The following is a 16,206-nucleotide window of genomic DNA, read 5'->3' as shown; positions in this document are numbered from 1 at the left end:
ACATGAGTGATCAGATTGGACAGGAGTACTTAAGGAGATCACTAGAAGTGTGGTGACCATTTCAGGGTCAGGAAAAACCTGGCACAAGGGAACCTCCCAGGAATCTACGAGGAAGTTCCCAGTTTAGACAACTAGCAATAATATAAATGTAGCCTGAACTGACCATCTCCTGTGATGGGATTGGTGCCTAGCCCATTTGTCCTCAGAAAGGCTTTATCCAACAACTGATGGAAGGAAATAGATGAAGACCTATACATAGATAAACATTAGGTGGAGTTTGGGGGAATCCTGCCGAAGAAGAGAAAAAGAATTGTAGGAGCCTGAGGGGTCAAGGACACCACAAGAAAACTCACAGAATCAACTAATCTGGGCTCATAGGGGTTCCCAGAGACTGAACCTACAATCAGGAAGCCTGCATAGGACTGACCTAGGCCCTATGCATACATATCACATTGGTGTGCTTGGTCCTCTTGTGGTGCAGTGAGAACAGGGGCTATCTGAGGCTCCAAATGACGCTGTAACGATAAGCGACACACTTACTGAAAGTAAAACTAAGTATTTATTGTAGAAATTACTCACAAGATACCAACAAGTAACCCAGATGAGCCGAGTAGTTTTCCACTGCCGAACCAGAAGCCGAACTCCAGGAAAAGAGACCAAGACTTCCTGTGTGCTGTCTTTTATGCCTTCCCCCGTAACGCCCCCTAGCCATGCCCAAAAGTGGGCCTGGCTAGTGACGTAGTTCACTGCCTACGTACGTATACGTCTTTACGTCCGGCCGTATACATCTTTAGTCATGCCTAAAGTGGGTGTGGTTAGTGGTGTGGTAAACTGCCCTTTTATTACCTCATCTGTATGCGCCTCTAGTAAGTCACATGGTTAATGGCGGCATACAGGCTTTCTCCTACAGCTATCTCTGATTCTTTTAATGGATTTTGGGACCCTACTTCTCCTACTGAGCCATCTTGCCCAGCCTTAATATATGGGGAGGTGTGTAGCCTTACTGCAAGTTGACATGCCATGTTTTCTTGATATTCATGGGAGACTTGCCCTTTCCTGAACAGAAATGGAAGAGGAGTGGATTTGGGGGAACACAAGAGGGATCAGGGAGAGGGACTGGGAGGAGAGGAGGGAGGGGAAACTACAGCTGGGCTGTAAAATAAATAAATTTGAAAAACAAAAAGAAAAAGAGTTTATGTGGTCATGGTTTCTCTTCTTAGCAATAGAACACCGACAAAGACAGAAGTTGGTGACAGGAATGGGGTATTGCTGGGGCAGATCTGATAGTGCTTCTTTTTGGAAAATGGGGACTTTGGGACTTTGAGTTAGGAAAGCAGTTGAATGCTTAAAGCAGGTCTTAATGGGCCATATTAGCAGTTCTAAGAGCAACCCAGTTCAAGAAGATTCAGAGGAGAAAGATATCAGTAAGTGGCCTAGAGACTGTCCTTGTGATATTTTGGTCAAACTGTGGCTAATTTCAGCCCTAACCCAAATCTAAAGCTAAATTGCAGTTTTATATTAATGGCACTGGCAAAAGTGATGCTAAGACAGCCTAGTATTGATTGTGTTGTGTGGTTCTTAGCAACCTGGATAAAAATAAATACAAAAGATAAAGCTTGGGGATAAAAGGAGCAGCAGAAAGTGTAATGAAGCTAAATCTAGTGATCTAGGATGTAAAAACTTTCAATAGAAGCCTGAGGCTGAGTCGAATAAGGGAGTGGAAATCTCAAGTCAAGGCAAGAACCCATCCAACTAAGCTTCCAATTTGTGAAAAGGAATTAAAGAAGAGTTTAAGTCAATCTACAGATTCAATGCAATCCTCCATCAAAATCCCAACACAATTCTTCACAGACTTCCAAAGAACAATATTCAACTTCCTATTAGTGAAGTGAGTCACAGTTCTATTCCAGATTCTGAGGGTGGAGGAACACATGACTTCTCTTTATGAGAGAATAACAAGTGCATGTAAAAAGGATAACTTAAAGTGGTTACCATGGAAACTATAATTATTTCATAATAGATAAGTCAAATAATCTGGGGTTATTTATCAGATAAATAAGCAAGGAAGTAAGGAAACATTATGAAATACCAATTCAGGTTAAGAAAAGTTCGGAGATTTTAGTCTTTTGTCTTGTAGCTTGTATGAAATCAGTCCTTATCTATTCCTTAGATGCTCTGCTTCTCAAAATCTATGATTTGAGATAATTTGAGAAACATGATAAAATAAATTTCCTTTGGTGAATCAAAATGTACTTAATTTATAACAAGTACTAAGATGTTTGTTTGAAGTCATGTGTGACTAAGGAATCTCATTTAAAAGTCATATCCATTAACACCATGTCCATGGCATATGTCTTCACATATATTTTATTAAGAATTGTAAAGAAAGAATGTTGCTGTTGAGAATATAAAACATATTACTAAATGCAGAACCTTATTTAATAAGTATCATCAAACTGTCAAAATTACATAGTACAGCTATCTTCTCAATCAGATTGACCATCTCTGTTGCCACTAATTTGCTTGTGTATATACAGGAAATTTTTCCTGAAAGAGAAATGTTATATTAGCATAATATTTTAAGTCTTTCTCAACATATCAGTGAAAATGTCCATTGTAATTTTTGTCTATTCAAATAATCCAGTTCTTTATTTTTATATAATAATTTCTTATTTAACTTTTTACACATATTACTCCTTCTCCCTCCCTTTCTCCCCCTCCCCTCCAAACCCCCCAACCCACCACTCCATCCCCCCTCGGTTCCCCAGGGAGGGTAAGGCCTTTCATGAGGGATTTTTCAAAGTCTGTCATATCATCCCAGGTAGGGCCTAGGCCCTCCCTCATGTGTCCAGGCTGTGAGAGTATCCCTCCATGTGGAATGGGCACTCAAAGTCCATTTGTGTGCCAGGGATAAGTACTGATGTACTATCCAAGACTTCATAGATTGTTGAGGCCTCCTCTCTGAAACCCAGGTTCAAGGGGTTCTGGATCAGTCCCATGCTGGCTTCTCAGTCATCATTCTGGGGTCCATGCATTCCCTCTTGTTTAGGTCAGCTGCCTCTGTGGGTTTCACGAGCCGGGTCTTGATTCCTTTGCTCCTCGCTATTCTTTGCAACTGGATTCCAGGTGTTCAATTCGGTTTTTAGCCTTGGGTGTCTGTCTCTGCTTCCGTCTGCCACTGGATGAGGGTTCTAGATGGCATATAAGGTAGTCATCAATCTCATTATTAGGGGAGGGCATTTAAGGTAGCCTTAATGCCAGTTGGTGTCATTCTTGTAGATCTCTGAAAATCTCATTAGTGCCAGAACTCTCTTCCAACCTATAATTATAGTATCTCTCATCCTGCTCTCTATTCTTACCCTGACTCAACCTTACTGCTCCCCCATCTCCTCCTCTCTCCTTCTCTTCTTCTCCTCTCCCTCTCCCCTTCTCTCCCACCATGCTCCCAATCTCCTCCGGAGATCTGGTCCCATTCTCCTTCTCCGGGTTACCATGATGCATATCTCTCCCTGTTTCCCAGACTCTGACGGTGGGATTTTAGGCTGGCACTCCCCTGATCCATGTCTAAAATCCGTATATGAGTGAGTACATACATGTTTGTCTTTTTGTGACTGGATTACCTCACTCAGGATGGTTAATTCCAATGCCATCAATTTGCCTGAAAATTTCAAGATTCCATTGTTTTTCCACTGTGTGGATGTACCACATTTTCTCTATCCACTCTTCAGTTGAAGGGCATCTAGGTTGCTTCCAGGTTCTGGCTATTACAAATAATGCTGCTATGAACATAGTTGAGCAGATGTCCTTCTTGTATGAAGGTACATCTTGTGGGTATATGCCTAAGAGTGGAATTGCTGGATCTTGTGGTAGACTGATTTCCACATTCCTGAGGAGTCTCATACCGATATCCAAAGTGGCTGTACAAGTAGGCACTCCCACCAGCAGTGGAGAAGTGTTCCCCTGTCTCCACTTTAAAGACTCAAAGTTCTTGTCATACAGGTCTTTAACCTGTTTGATTAGAGTTACCCCAAAATATTTTATGTTGTTTATGACTATTGAAAATGGTGATGTTTCTCTGATTTCTTTCTTGGCCCCTTTATTGTCTCTATATAGTAGGGCTACTGTTTTTTTTCAGTTAATTTTGTATCCTGCCACCATGCTGAAGATGTTTATCAGCTGTAGGAGTTCCCTGGTAGAATTCTTTGGTTTACTTACATAGACTATCATATCATCTGCAAATAGTGAAAGTTTGACATCTTCCTTTCCAATTTGTAAGCCCTTGATCTCCTTTTCTTGTCTTATTGCTCTAATTAGAACTTCAAGCACAATATTGAACAGACATGGAGAGAGTGGACACCCTTGTCTTGTTCTTGATTTTAGAGGAATTGCCTTGAGTTTCTCTCCATTTAGTTTCATGTTGGCTGTTAGTTTGCTGTATATTGTTTTTATTATGTGTAGATATGTTCCTATTATCCTTGATGTCTCCAAGACCTTTATCATGAAGGAATGTTGGATGTTGTGGAAGGCTTTTTCAGCATCTAGTTAGATGATCATGTGATTTTTGTTTTTCAGGTTAGATTGGATAAAGGTTTGTCTATCTTTAAGAAAATCCTTTCTTAAAGAACCAACTCTTTGTTTCATTGATTCTTACAAGTCAAATTTACTTTTTCTATACTGAAGATAATGCTAGTTACAGTGAAGAGATTTTTCTCACCTGTATATACTCATATTTGTTAAATATGTCCTCTTCACATTCAAGTAGCTCGAGACAATCTTGAGCACTTTCTGAATCTCAAGCCCTATTGTGAATACATACATGTATACACAACAACATGTATTTAATTTGTAAAAAGTACTAAGATGTTTGTTTGAAGTCATGTTTGACTAAGGAATCTCATTTTAAATGTCAAATCCATTAACACCATGTTCACTGGATATCAGAATCTTAAATACAACTTTGAGAAGTTAGGCTTGAGATTCTTAAAAATTATATTAAACAGCACTACATGACAATATAATACATTGAATAAAATCTTTGGTCAAATGTCTCCTCTAGTCAAAATGCAGTAAGAAAAGGAAGGAAATGCAAGGGCTGAGAAACTGAAGCAGATTTCATGGAGGGAGAGTAGGAGTAGACTTTCTTCTCAGTAGATGCCACATCACTACTGAATTGGCAAAGAAAAGAAATAAGCATCTAGGCAACAAAGCACAATTAAAGATAAGTGCCATTTGCTTCTCAAAATGAAAGCCCTTGAATACATTAGCAATTTTCTAGGCCCTTTTACCTGCCTCCACCTAATTCTGCTTGTTTGCCCTTTTATGGCTTATTAAAACTCTGTCTGCAGCTGTGCTTGTTCAACACTCAGTTCTTAGTCACCCAGAGCCAGCTTGAGTATCTGCTCTTCCATTAAACAAAGCTTCTCAACAATAATTTTAAAAATGTGCTAGCATAAAATTTCTATAACAAAAAGCTTTACAAAATATGGCCTCTTAATTTTGCTAATTACCCTAAGGGAACTATGTATGCTAAAGTTTCTGTTCATTCATTTACTGATTTTGTCACTTATTTCTGACTGCTTGCAACACTATCCAGTACCTTCACTTTCTTGGCTAGAAACTATTCTATTATCAGAAATGTGGCATTTTGGATACCTGATGGAAGGAATTGCTCCTTTGCTTAAAGATGGAGTTGAAAATATCACTTGCCCCATGCATCATACCTCCTATGAAACATCATTAGACCTCTCTTCTGGGTACCACAAACAGTAGCAATTGGGTAATCTTCCTAATGAAACTTTTTGTGCTCGTGCTCAGTAGATGCCTTTTAATGCATTTCCATACCTAATTTCAGTAAAGAGAACCTGGGAGAAGACCCATACATCTGCACTACCTAAATAGTTCATCTTGCACTGGAGAAAACCACACTGGACTCCAGACAACATCATTTGGAATAAAGCCCACTTCCTCTACTCCTTGCTTTCCAGGTTCATCCAGCAACAATTCTGATCCTATGAAATACTGTTGTTTCTCTTACAGATTTATATTTTAGTTTTAGATGTGTATACACATATATGTATATGTATATATACATACATATATAATTTCTATAAACTAATATAGTGTATTAGATTGAATAATGCCTCATGAGGCTATCAGGAGCTCATCTCTTGGATCTCTAAACATGGTACTCTTACTAGTGAAGCACATTTGCAAGTGTGATTTAGTAAAAATCTTAAAATGAAAAGAAAGAAAATCTTGCATTATCTATGTGAAACCAAATGTAATCATCTGGTATTTGCTCATTACTGTCCTAGAGAAGGCAGATCTTTTCAGAAGGTCTCATATTTTGGACTGCAGTACTGCTTTAAATTCTCTTCAAGTCTCACTCTGGTAACTGGGACCATTTAGAGATGGCAGTACATTCGGAATAGAGTGCTGTAAACCTGAACTAGGAACTACACGATCCCTAGCCCCAGTTTCCCTCCATTAATCTCTGTTTACCTAGCACACCAATTGAAGATAACATTGGAATTTGTGCCTTAAGGTTGTCTTGGGATATCACAGTTTGGCTTCAAGTTCTAAGAGATGCCTAGCAATTAAATAACTCTTGTTAGTCTGTAAAGTTTTTTATATGTTTAAAAATACAGCAACAATTTCTAACACAGCAATTGGAAGCTGGTAATTCACAGGTGCCTAACACATGGTTAAGTCTCACAAGTTGAGACAGAATTAAACCTCTGGTGTTATGAACCTTGAGTGGCGAGAGTGGACCACCACAACAGTCTGACGAGTTCAGAGTTCTACGGATACTAACCTTCTACCACTAACATGTGGCCTTTAACTCTCCGTGAGCTTGTGCATTCTCTTACACATCTGTGCTCTGACTACAGTGACACCTTCCACTTATAGTGACTGAAGATATTAAGGATGGTGTTTAATATAGTTTAGCCTGGGAATATTTCTCAAAGTTATCCAAAAGTAGTCACCCAGTCCACTCAAGTTTTGTGCTGTGTCAGACGGTCATCTTATGCCCTCTAAGGGCTTTTTAGCCTGTTGCTCTGTGATGCCAAAGGGGATTTCTGATCATTATCTTTTCTTACCTTCAATATATTTATATGCTGACATTGTGTTCTCTTTTTCCCCAGAGCTGGCTATGGAGACCAGGGCCTCATGCTCACTAGGTCAGTGCTTTAATACTGAACTACATGTTCTTGGAAGTCTTAAGCAATGCAGAATAGGAGGTACATATTCTGTGAATGAATAGCACCCCTGTTCCCAATCAGCCTACAAAAATCCATACGTATCCTTCTATCTACCACCCGTGCATGGAAGGACAGGGTATGTTCAAAACTAAAACACACCACATTGCTGTAAGAATGGAGAAATAAAGCTAGAAGAGTTGAAAGAAATCTTTGCAGACACTGTTGCTTCGCAGTTATGCTATGCTTACATTTTACCACATATCTTGAGACATGTATTTCTGGCCACAAAAAAGAACAAATTATAGAAACAATGTCTAGGGGAATAATTAGAAGTCAGAACTTACAGTGCCTCCTTCATGATGCAGTCTTATAAGTAGTGATAAAACTAAACACATAGTGTTGGGAACCTGCAGTTGCCAGAAGTTTTGTGTCACTCCAATCCAAATATGTTTCAAAGAGCCACAGCACATGTACATGTTCATTACAGGAAGTAGGAAGTTGTTTCAGGAATGACACAGTTAATAACGATCATACATACAGAGCATAAAGAGTGACCTCTGGGCAAGAAAAATCAGAACTTAAACAGTATGAAAAGTTCAAATGCACCAATTAAATGTGAAACAAAGGTGCAAGTACATTTTTCCTAACCACTATTATAAAGTCTCTTCTATAAATAACTGCTCCATAAGAACAAGTACAATTTTATTTTTTTGTACTTAACCTCTGCAACTTTTTTATTAATGTTTATTTTTAAATTTAAATTAGAAACAAGGTTGCTCCACATGTCCATCCCAGGTCCCTCTCACTTTCCCTTCCCTCCTCCCACACCCTCCCACCAACCCCCCAATACCCCCTAATTTCCCAGGGAGGGTGAGGCCCTCCATGGGGGTGTCCATCATCGATCATTTCATCCAGGGCAGGGCATACACCCTCCCCCAATAGTCCAGGGTGAGAGTGCATCTCACATTGTTGGATGGGCACCCAAAGTCCATTTGTATACCCGGGATAAATACTGACCTACTACCCAAATCCCAGTGGATTACCTAGGCCTCCTCACTGACACCCACAATCAGGGGGTCTTGATCAGTCCCATGCTGGATTCCCAGGCATCAGTCTGGGATTCAAGAGCTAACCCTTGTCAGGTCAGCTGTTTCTGGGGGTTAAACCAGCCCAGTTTTAATCCCTTTGTTCTGTGTCACTGGGTTCCTTGAGTTCAGCTCAGTGTTTAGCTGTGGGAGTCTGCTTCTGTTTCCATCAGCCACTGGATGAAGATTCTGTTCTGCAGACTCTCTGGCCATGGAAATGTAGGCTGGCACTCCCCAGATCTATGAATAAAATCCATATATGAGAGAGTATATACCATGTTTGATTTTTGTGACTGGGTTACAATCAAGATGGTTTCTTCTAGTGTCATCCATTTGCCTGCAAATTTCAGGAATCCATTGTTCTTTCTGTAGAATAGTACTCCATTGTGCAAATGTACCACATTATCTCTATCCATTCTTCAGTTGAGGGGCATCGAGGTTGCTTCCAGGTTCTGACTATTACAAATAATGCTGCTATGAACATACTGAAACAGGTGTCCTTGTTGTATGAATGTTTATCTTTTGGATATATGCCTAAGAGCAGAATTGCTGGGTCTTGTAGTAGGCTTATTTCCTTCTTCTGAGGAATCTCCATACTGATTTCCAAAGTGGCTGTACAAGTTGACACTCCCACCAGCATTGGAGGAGTGTTCCCCTTTCTGCACAACCTCTCCAGCATAAACTGTCGGTGGTGTTTTTTATTATAGCCATTCTGACAGGAGTAAGATGTTATCTTAGAGTTGTTTTGATTTGCATTTCCCAGATGACTAGGGATGTTGAGCACTTTCTGAAGTGCCTCTCAGCCATTTTAAACTCCTCTATTGAGAATTCTCAATGTAGTTCTGTAGCCCAATTTTTAATTGGATCCTTTGGTATTTTGGAGACTTGCTTCCTGAGTTCTTTGTAAATTTTGGAGATCAGCCCTCTGTCAGATGTGGTGTTAGTGAATATCTTTTCCCATTCTGTGGGCTGCCTTTTTGTCTTGTTGACTGTGTCCTTGCCTTACAGAAGCTTCTCAGTTTCAGTAGGTCCCATGTATTAATTGTTGACCTCACTGTCTGTGCTACTGGTGTTATATTCAGGAAGCGGTCTCCTGTACCAATTCATTCAAGGGTACCACTCACTTTCTCTTCTAAGTGTTTCAGTGTGGCTTGATTATTGTTCCTTCAAGGTCTGTGAAGAATTGTTCTGGTATTTTAATGGGGATTGCATTGAATCTGTAGATTGCTTTTGGCAGGATTGCCATTTTTACTACATTGATTCTACCTATCCAAGAGCATGGGAGAACTTTCCATTTTCTGGTTTCTTCTTTAATTTATTTCTTTAAAGACTCAAAGTTCTTGTGATATAGATCTTTCACTTGTTGTTAGCATTATACCAAGGTATTTTATGTTGTGTGGCAATTGAAAAGGGTGATGTTTCTTTGATTTCTTTCTCAGCCCACTTATTGTCTGTATATAGTAGGGCTACTGATTTTCTTGAGATGATCTTGTATCCTGCCCCTTTGCTGAAAGTATTTATAAGCTGTAGGAGTTCCCTGGTAGAAGTTTTGGATCACTTATGCAAACTATCATATCATCTGCAAATGATGAAAGTTTGACCTCTTCCTTTCCAATTTGTATCCCTTTGATCTCCTTTTGTTGTCATATTGCTCAACTAGAACTTCAAGTACAATATTGAAAAGGTATGGAGAGAGTGGAAAACCTTGTCTTGAAGAACAAGTACAATTTTAAATGTTTTGTTTTGTTTATCTATTCATTGACTGATTGCAGTGAAAGAGAACAGATCCAGGATTTTGTACATATTAAGCAAGTGCTTGGCCACTGAGCTCACAGCCCACATACACTCAGAAATACACATTTCATATCAGATCATTTATACACAAAAGGTCACACACACACACACACACACACACACACACACACGGGATCAAGGCTCATACACACCATAAAAGCAAATCTGTATTACTACCTCATTTAATGCCAAGAAGTAGGCATTATGGATAACATCAAAAAATTAGAAAAATATGATTCAGGAAAAAATAAAATTTCCCAAGTGTTGTGGAACAATCTTTTAATACACTGTGAAGGTGTGTTGCCCTCATTGGTTTAATAAAGAACTAAATGGAGAATAGACAAGCAGGAAGAGATTAGGCAGGGCTTGTGGACAGAGAGATCTCTTTGGGATAAAAAAAGGGCAGAGTCATGGGAAAGAGGCAGAATGAAGAAAGATGAACTTGCCATGTTGAAAAAAGTTACTGATCCAAGTGGTAGTACATAGATTTAAAATATGGGTTAGTTTAATTTGTAAGAGCTAGTTAGTAACAAGCCTAGACAATTGGCTAAGTACTTATAATGAATAATAAGTCTTTTTATTGGTTATTTGGGAGCTGGCTGGTTGAACAGAAAATTCTGCCACATACAAGATTATACAGGTAATAAGACATGAAACCAAATTTGAGACTCAGATCTATTTGTTTGTTTGTACATATTAGTATATAGTCCAGATTATAAACAACCATACTCAGCTCCTAAATGTACCTATAAGAAACATCCATTTTGAAGACCCAACATAGCTCTTCTGGATCTGTCACAGAAATATTTATTGTAAGGCTTCTAAGTTGATCCTACCCAAATAACCATTACATGACCAATACCTGACAATACACTCTCTCTGTCTCTCTCCCCACCCAGTCAATGTGCCATGTGTGCACAAGTAGAGTGGATAGTCTGCTACTATAGAATGGAAAGTTCTACAGGCATAATTCATCCAAAGTGTAGTTCAAGTCTAGTAATTTCTTTTTTATTTTTTTAAAACAATCTTTCCTGTATACTAACCTCAGTTACCCCTCCCTCTTCTCCTCCCTCCCCTCACCCCACCATCACCCACCCCACTCCCATCCACTTCTCAGAGAGAGTGAGGCTTCCCATGGGGAGGAAACAAAGTCTGTCACATCACATTCAGGCAGTACCAAGACCCACCCCCCCCCCCCCCGGTATCCAGGCTGAGCATGGTATCCCTCCATTGGGAACGTGTTCCAAAAAGCCAGTTAATGAACTAGGGATAGATCCTGGTCCCACTGCCAGTGGTTGCATAAACTGCTCAAGCCACCCAACTGTCATGCACATTCACAGGGCCTAGTTCAGTCCTATGAAGGTTCCCCAGCTGTCAGTCCATAGTCTATGAGCATCCACTAGTTTGGGTCAGCTGTTTCTGTGGGTTTCTCCATCATGATCTTGCCCGCTTTTGTCATATTATCATTTCTCCTGCTCTTTGACTGGACTCCAGGACTTCGGGAAGGTTAGTTCAGGCACCCCCCTCCACTATTGCTTAGAGTCTTAGCAGGGGTCATCCTTGTGAATTCCTGTGAAATTCCCCAGTGAAGTCTAGTACTTTCTTATACAAATCCTGTCTGATTCACCCATCCATTGGTGAAACTGAGTCTCCAAATCCCCAACTACTGCCATGTTGTTCTCCAGTTTTTCATGGCCACCCATATTTGCTTTATATATATTTAGGCACTCTGGTGCTCCATATTTAAAACAGTGTTAGATTTTCTTGATCAATTGGTCCCTTTAACACTAAATAATAACCTTCTTTGTCATATGATAACTTATAATTTGTCACTTTAAATTTCATTTCCTTGATGACTCCTGATATTGACTATATTTCTCCATTCTTTTTTACCATTCATATATCATTTTGGGGCTAGGGATGTAGCCCATTGGCAAGATGCAAGAGACTCTAAGTTCAATCACCAGCACCAAAAAGAACCATATACATCATTGGTAAAGAATTTATTCAACTATTTTGCCCATGTTTTGATTGGGTGGTTTTCTTATTATTGAATTTTCGACACTCTGAATTTAAATCCCTTGTTAGATTTGTTCTTGGATATCTGTAAAGGCTGTAGAAACAAGAATCTGTGGATGGATACTCAAGTTTTTTATTCAAAATAGTGTGGTATTTTTCATAGGACCTATATGTCACTCCAATATATCTTAAAGTTCCTCTATGCTACTTATAATGACTAATATAACTAATGGTATGTAAATAGTCATATTTTATTGATTAGGGATTATGGCAAAAATGAAATTTTTTCTTTTTGATTTTTCAAGACAGGGCTTTTCTATATAGCTTTAGGGCCTGTTCTGGCACACACTCTGCAGACCAGGATGACCTCAAAATCACACAGATCTGCTTGCCTCTGCCTCCCACGTTTTGGGATTAGAGGCATGTGCCACCATCCCCTGGTTCACAAATACAATTTTTGAAATAACACTTTTAGGGTGTAGAGATAGTTTCATAGTTGAGTGCCTATCTGGCAATTGTAGGTCCTGGGTTCAGTGTTCAACACTAAAATGAATGAATGAATGAATGAATGAATGAATTAGTATTTTTGATCTACAGTTGTTTGAATTCACAGTTGTGTGAAAGCCATGCATATGGAGGTCCAAGTATATTTGTCTTTTACGTATCGCAGTATGTCTTCAGATAATAGAGTACCACCACATATAGGACATAATGAAGGTGGTTTTTAAGTGTGCCTTGTCTTCAGCTTTCTCTTGGATCTTCTTGAATCTCCCACTGTAAATGCTTATGATTTCTCAATCTTCTTCCAATATTTTAAGAGTGTGTGTAACTCATCTGTAGCTCTCTTATTTTCAGTGTCCTTCCATTAAATTTTGGCTTGACTTCTGTATGCCTCAACCAGAACCCCAGTAAAACAGAACTGCGGGTTTCCCCACTTAGTTTCTACAAGACTTACTCTTCTCATTGTACAGTGTTCTAAAACAAATGAGCTTTCTTGGGTAGAATCAGGCTTCAAAGAGCATCACATGTTTTTAGGAAGTGATGTAAGTCTATAGTTAGTAAAATTAACTAGATCAAGTATTCAATAAGAAAATAGGAAGAAAGGGGGAAGATACAACATTTGAATTATATGTATTCAAATGCAGAACAAGATAGACATACCTATAGAGTAGCAGACTTTCGTGCCAATAACTTTCACTGCAGGTCATATTAAAGGTATCACCAACTTAGATTATATTTATAGATGTTTACAAATACATGATTTTAAGATTCATTTAGTCACATATTTTATGTGTATGAGTGCTCTATCTCCATGCACACAACAAAAAGGAATCTGATCCCATTACAGATAGTTATGAGCCACCATGTGGTTGCTGGGAATTGAAGTCAGGACTTCTGGAAGAAGAGTCAAGTGCTCTTAACCACTGAGCCATCTCTCCAGCCCCAAATATATGTTCTTTTAATATTTGTGACATAATACAGATTAATTAATTTGGACTCTCTACAGATGGTTTATGAGTCAGTGAGTGTTTAACCACTGCTGTAAACAATGCCTACTAATATATGGCATAAAACTTAGCTATGTATATTTATTTTCTGCAGAGATGGTAGACTTCCCAAAACATTATATCTATCAATAATATCCAGAGCCCACAACAGTGCTGCTTCTCTTTTTAACCAAATAAATTGGAAAATCATCTTCATATATTTCATATATTTGCAGCAAATTTCAAGTAAGTGCCAATATACATTTAGGTAACAAGCTTTTATATGTTATTTTCAATTTAGGCACCATCCTCCCTAGAAACTCTCTGGGGAATTTGAACTCATTGGAAATAAAGAAATAAGATAAACCTATATTTAGTCTACTTAATTCCTAAAATGTAAGGTCTGTTCTTGTCCCAGCCAAACAACACATGATAAAATCTTTAAAACATATAATTCAGCCTTCATCCAGAACAATTTTCTATAGTCCATTTCTTCATCCCAGTTCTCAACCAGCTTCTTTCCATCCTAGGTTTGCCCTTAGTTGGCATTAACTTTGATCATTAACTTTGTTAAGGCCTCCCCGATCTACCACTTAGGAACTTAAAGAGTCAATTAAGTGCTACCTTAGCAAGATCCATTGTGAATATTGCCCTGAACTTTTGTTTGTGTTTCTCAAGCTGTTGCCATGTATATAACAGTTTATCACTGAGGTAGAGAAGGTAGTAGGAACCACAAATCACAACAATTTCTCTTATTATGTTTTAATTTATCTTTAGTCATCCACTAGAAAACACAGTGAATTCAGAGTGACACTAACCTGAGGAGTGACAAGATGTGAAACTTAAGTAGATAGATGCCCTGAACTCTCTGAACCTCAATTTCCTAAATAGATTCTCAAGAAATTGTGGTTATAACAGTATTCAGACTTATGACTCCCTGTCTCATTCAATGGAGAACTCCATGATAACATCCCATCATTCAGTTGCTCAAACCATCATAGACTATGAGGGTCCAGGTCTCTTGAAAATACCACTTTTGGACTGTTTGGTGTTGTAAGTGCAGACACTGATAACTCTCCAGTGTTCCTTATGTAGCTAGTACTCCTCTTTTAGAGTTCATATAATTGAAATACTGTGTTACGGATGCTCACCTCATCCATCTGGCAGCCCTCTGGTGATGGCATAGAAGGGATTCAGCAATATATGGCCTTGGGAAGACTTCTTTCTAGATCCAGTTACTCCCTTAGTCTTCCAGCAATTAATTTTATTCATAGTCATCAGGAGCCTACCCTGATATTTGCCTACACATGTTCTTGAGTTTAGAAGCCTGCAATTTGAATGCTTCAGTAAGGTTCATGAAGACACTGTTGGCTACACCCAAAGAAGAGCTGGATGATATTCCCCATCTGATAAATGGGATATTGAGTTTCTAGGCTCTCTCCAGGGCCTGTCATAAAGTAGGAGAGTCTACCTTTCCTCTTTGGATGGCAGCAATTTGTTGATCTGCCTCAGCTCTGGTTGTCTCATTTTAAAGGTCAAATACTGTTGATTTCTTCAGTTCCCCATTTTTGGTAACAAGCCAACCCAAAGAAGTAGTATGACATATTCTATTAATTTAACACGAAATACCTTTTCCATATACTTTCCAAGTCAGATTTTTCTTGATTTTTCTAATTCCTTCCTGGAGTTACACTAGATTTTTCCATACCCTGTCTATGCTTATCTGACAGTCAGTTCTTTTTCTGGTGCACTGCACTTTTGTTTAGCTCTCGTTTTTATTTTGCTTATTGTTTTCTTTTTCATCACTCTCCTATCACATTTCATGTCCCCAGTTCCAGGAAGCAGAGAAACAAGAGAGTACAGTGGCATAACCTGATACAGTAGAGGTATTAGTATGGACTAATAATGAACCTTAGGATAAACTTCTCTGGACACCTGATTTATCACCCAGTGTTAAATGTAGCCTGTGCTTTACTATAGAATGGTGCTGTCTTAGTTAGGGTTTCTATTGCTGTGATGAGACACCATGACCATGACAACTCTTATAATTTTGGTGGTTCACTTACAGTTCAGAGGTTTAATCCATTATCATCATGGCAGGAAGCAAGGTACCATGCAGGAAGACATAATGCTGGAGAAGTAGCTGAGCATTCTTACATTTTGAATCACAGGCAACAGGAAGTGGTCTGAGACACTGGGTCTGACTTGAGCATATGTGGGACCTCAAATCTCACCCCCACAGTGACATAATTTCTCCAACAAGGCCACAACTACACTAACAAAACTACACCTCCTAAGAGTGCCCTTTGGGGGCCATTCAAACCACCACAGTTGCTATCTTGATTCCTGACTACCTTTCACTTCTAGCCCACTTCCAAAACAATTCTTTCTATCCCATGTACTCACTCTGTCAATTCCTGGTTTGGAAAGTATTATTTTCTCCAACTAATGACTTTGAATACACTCTTCACACTATTTGGCTTCAGAATATAGAAAGCCAGCCTAATCAGTTTTGATGCACCATGGTATTTTCTAACCAAATGTCTATTTGAGTTGATTTCTATGAGATTTTACAGCCACCCACTCGACTGCAAATTTTAAAAACTTGCAATTGTGCTT

This window comes from Mesocricetus auratus, unplaced genomic scaffold, assembly GCF_017639785.1.
Source record: "Mesocricetus auratus isolate SY011 unplaced genomic scaffold, BCM_Maur_2.0 Super-Scaffold_100033, whole genome shotgun sequence".
In the NCBI taxonomy this organism is placed as follows: domain Eukaryota; kingdom Metazoa; phylum Chordata; class Mammalia; order Rodentia; family Cricetidae; genus Mesocricetus; species Mesocricetus auratus.
This window is presented reverse-complemented; position numbering follows the sequence as displayed.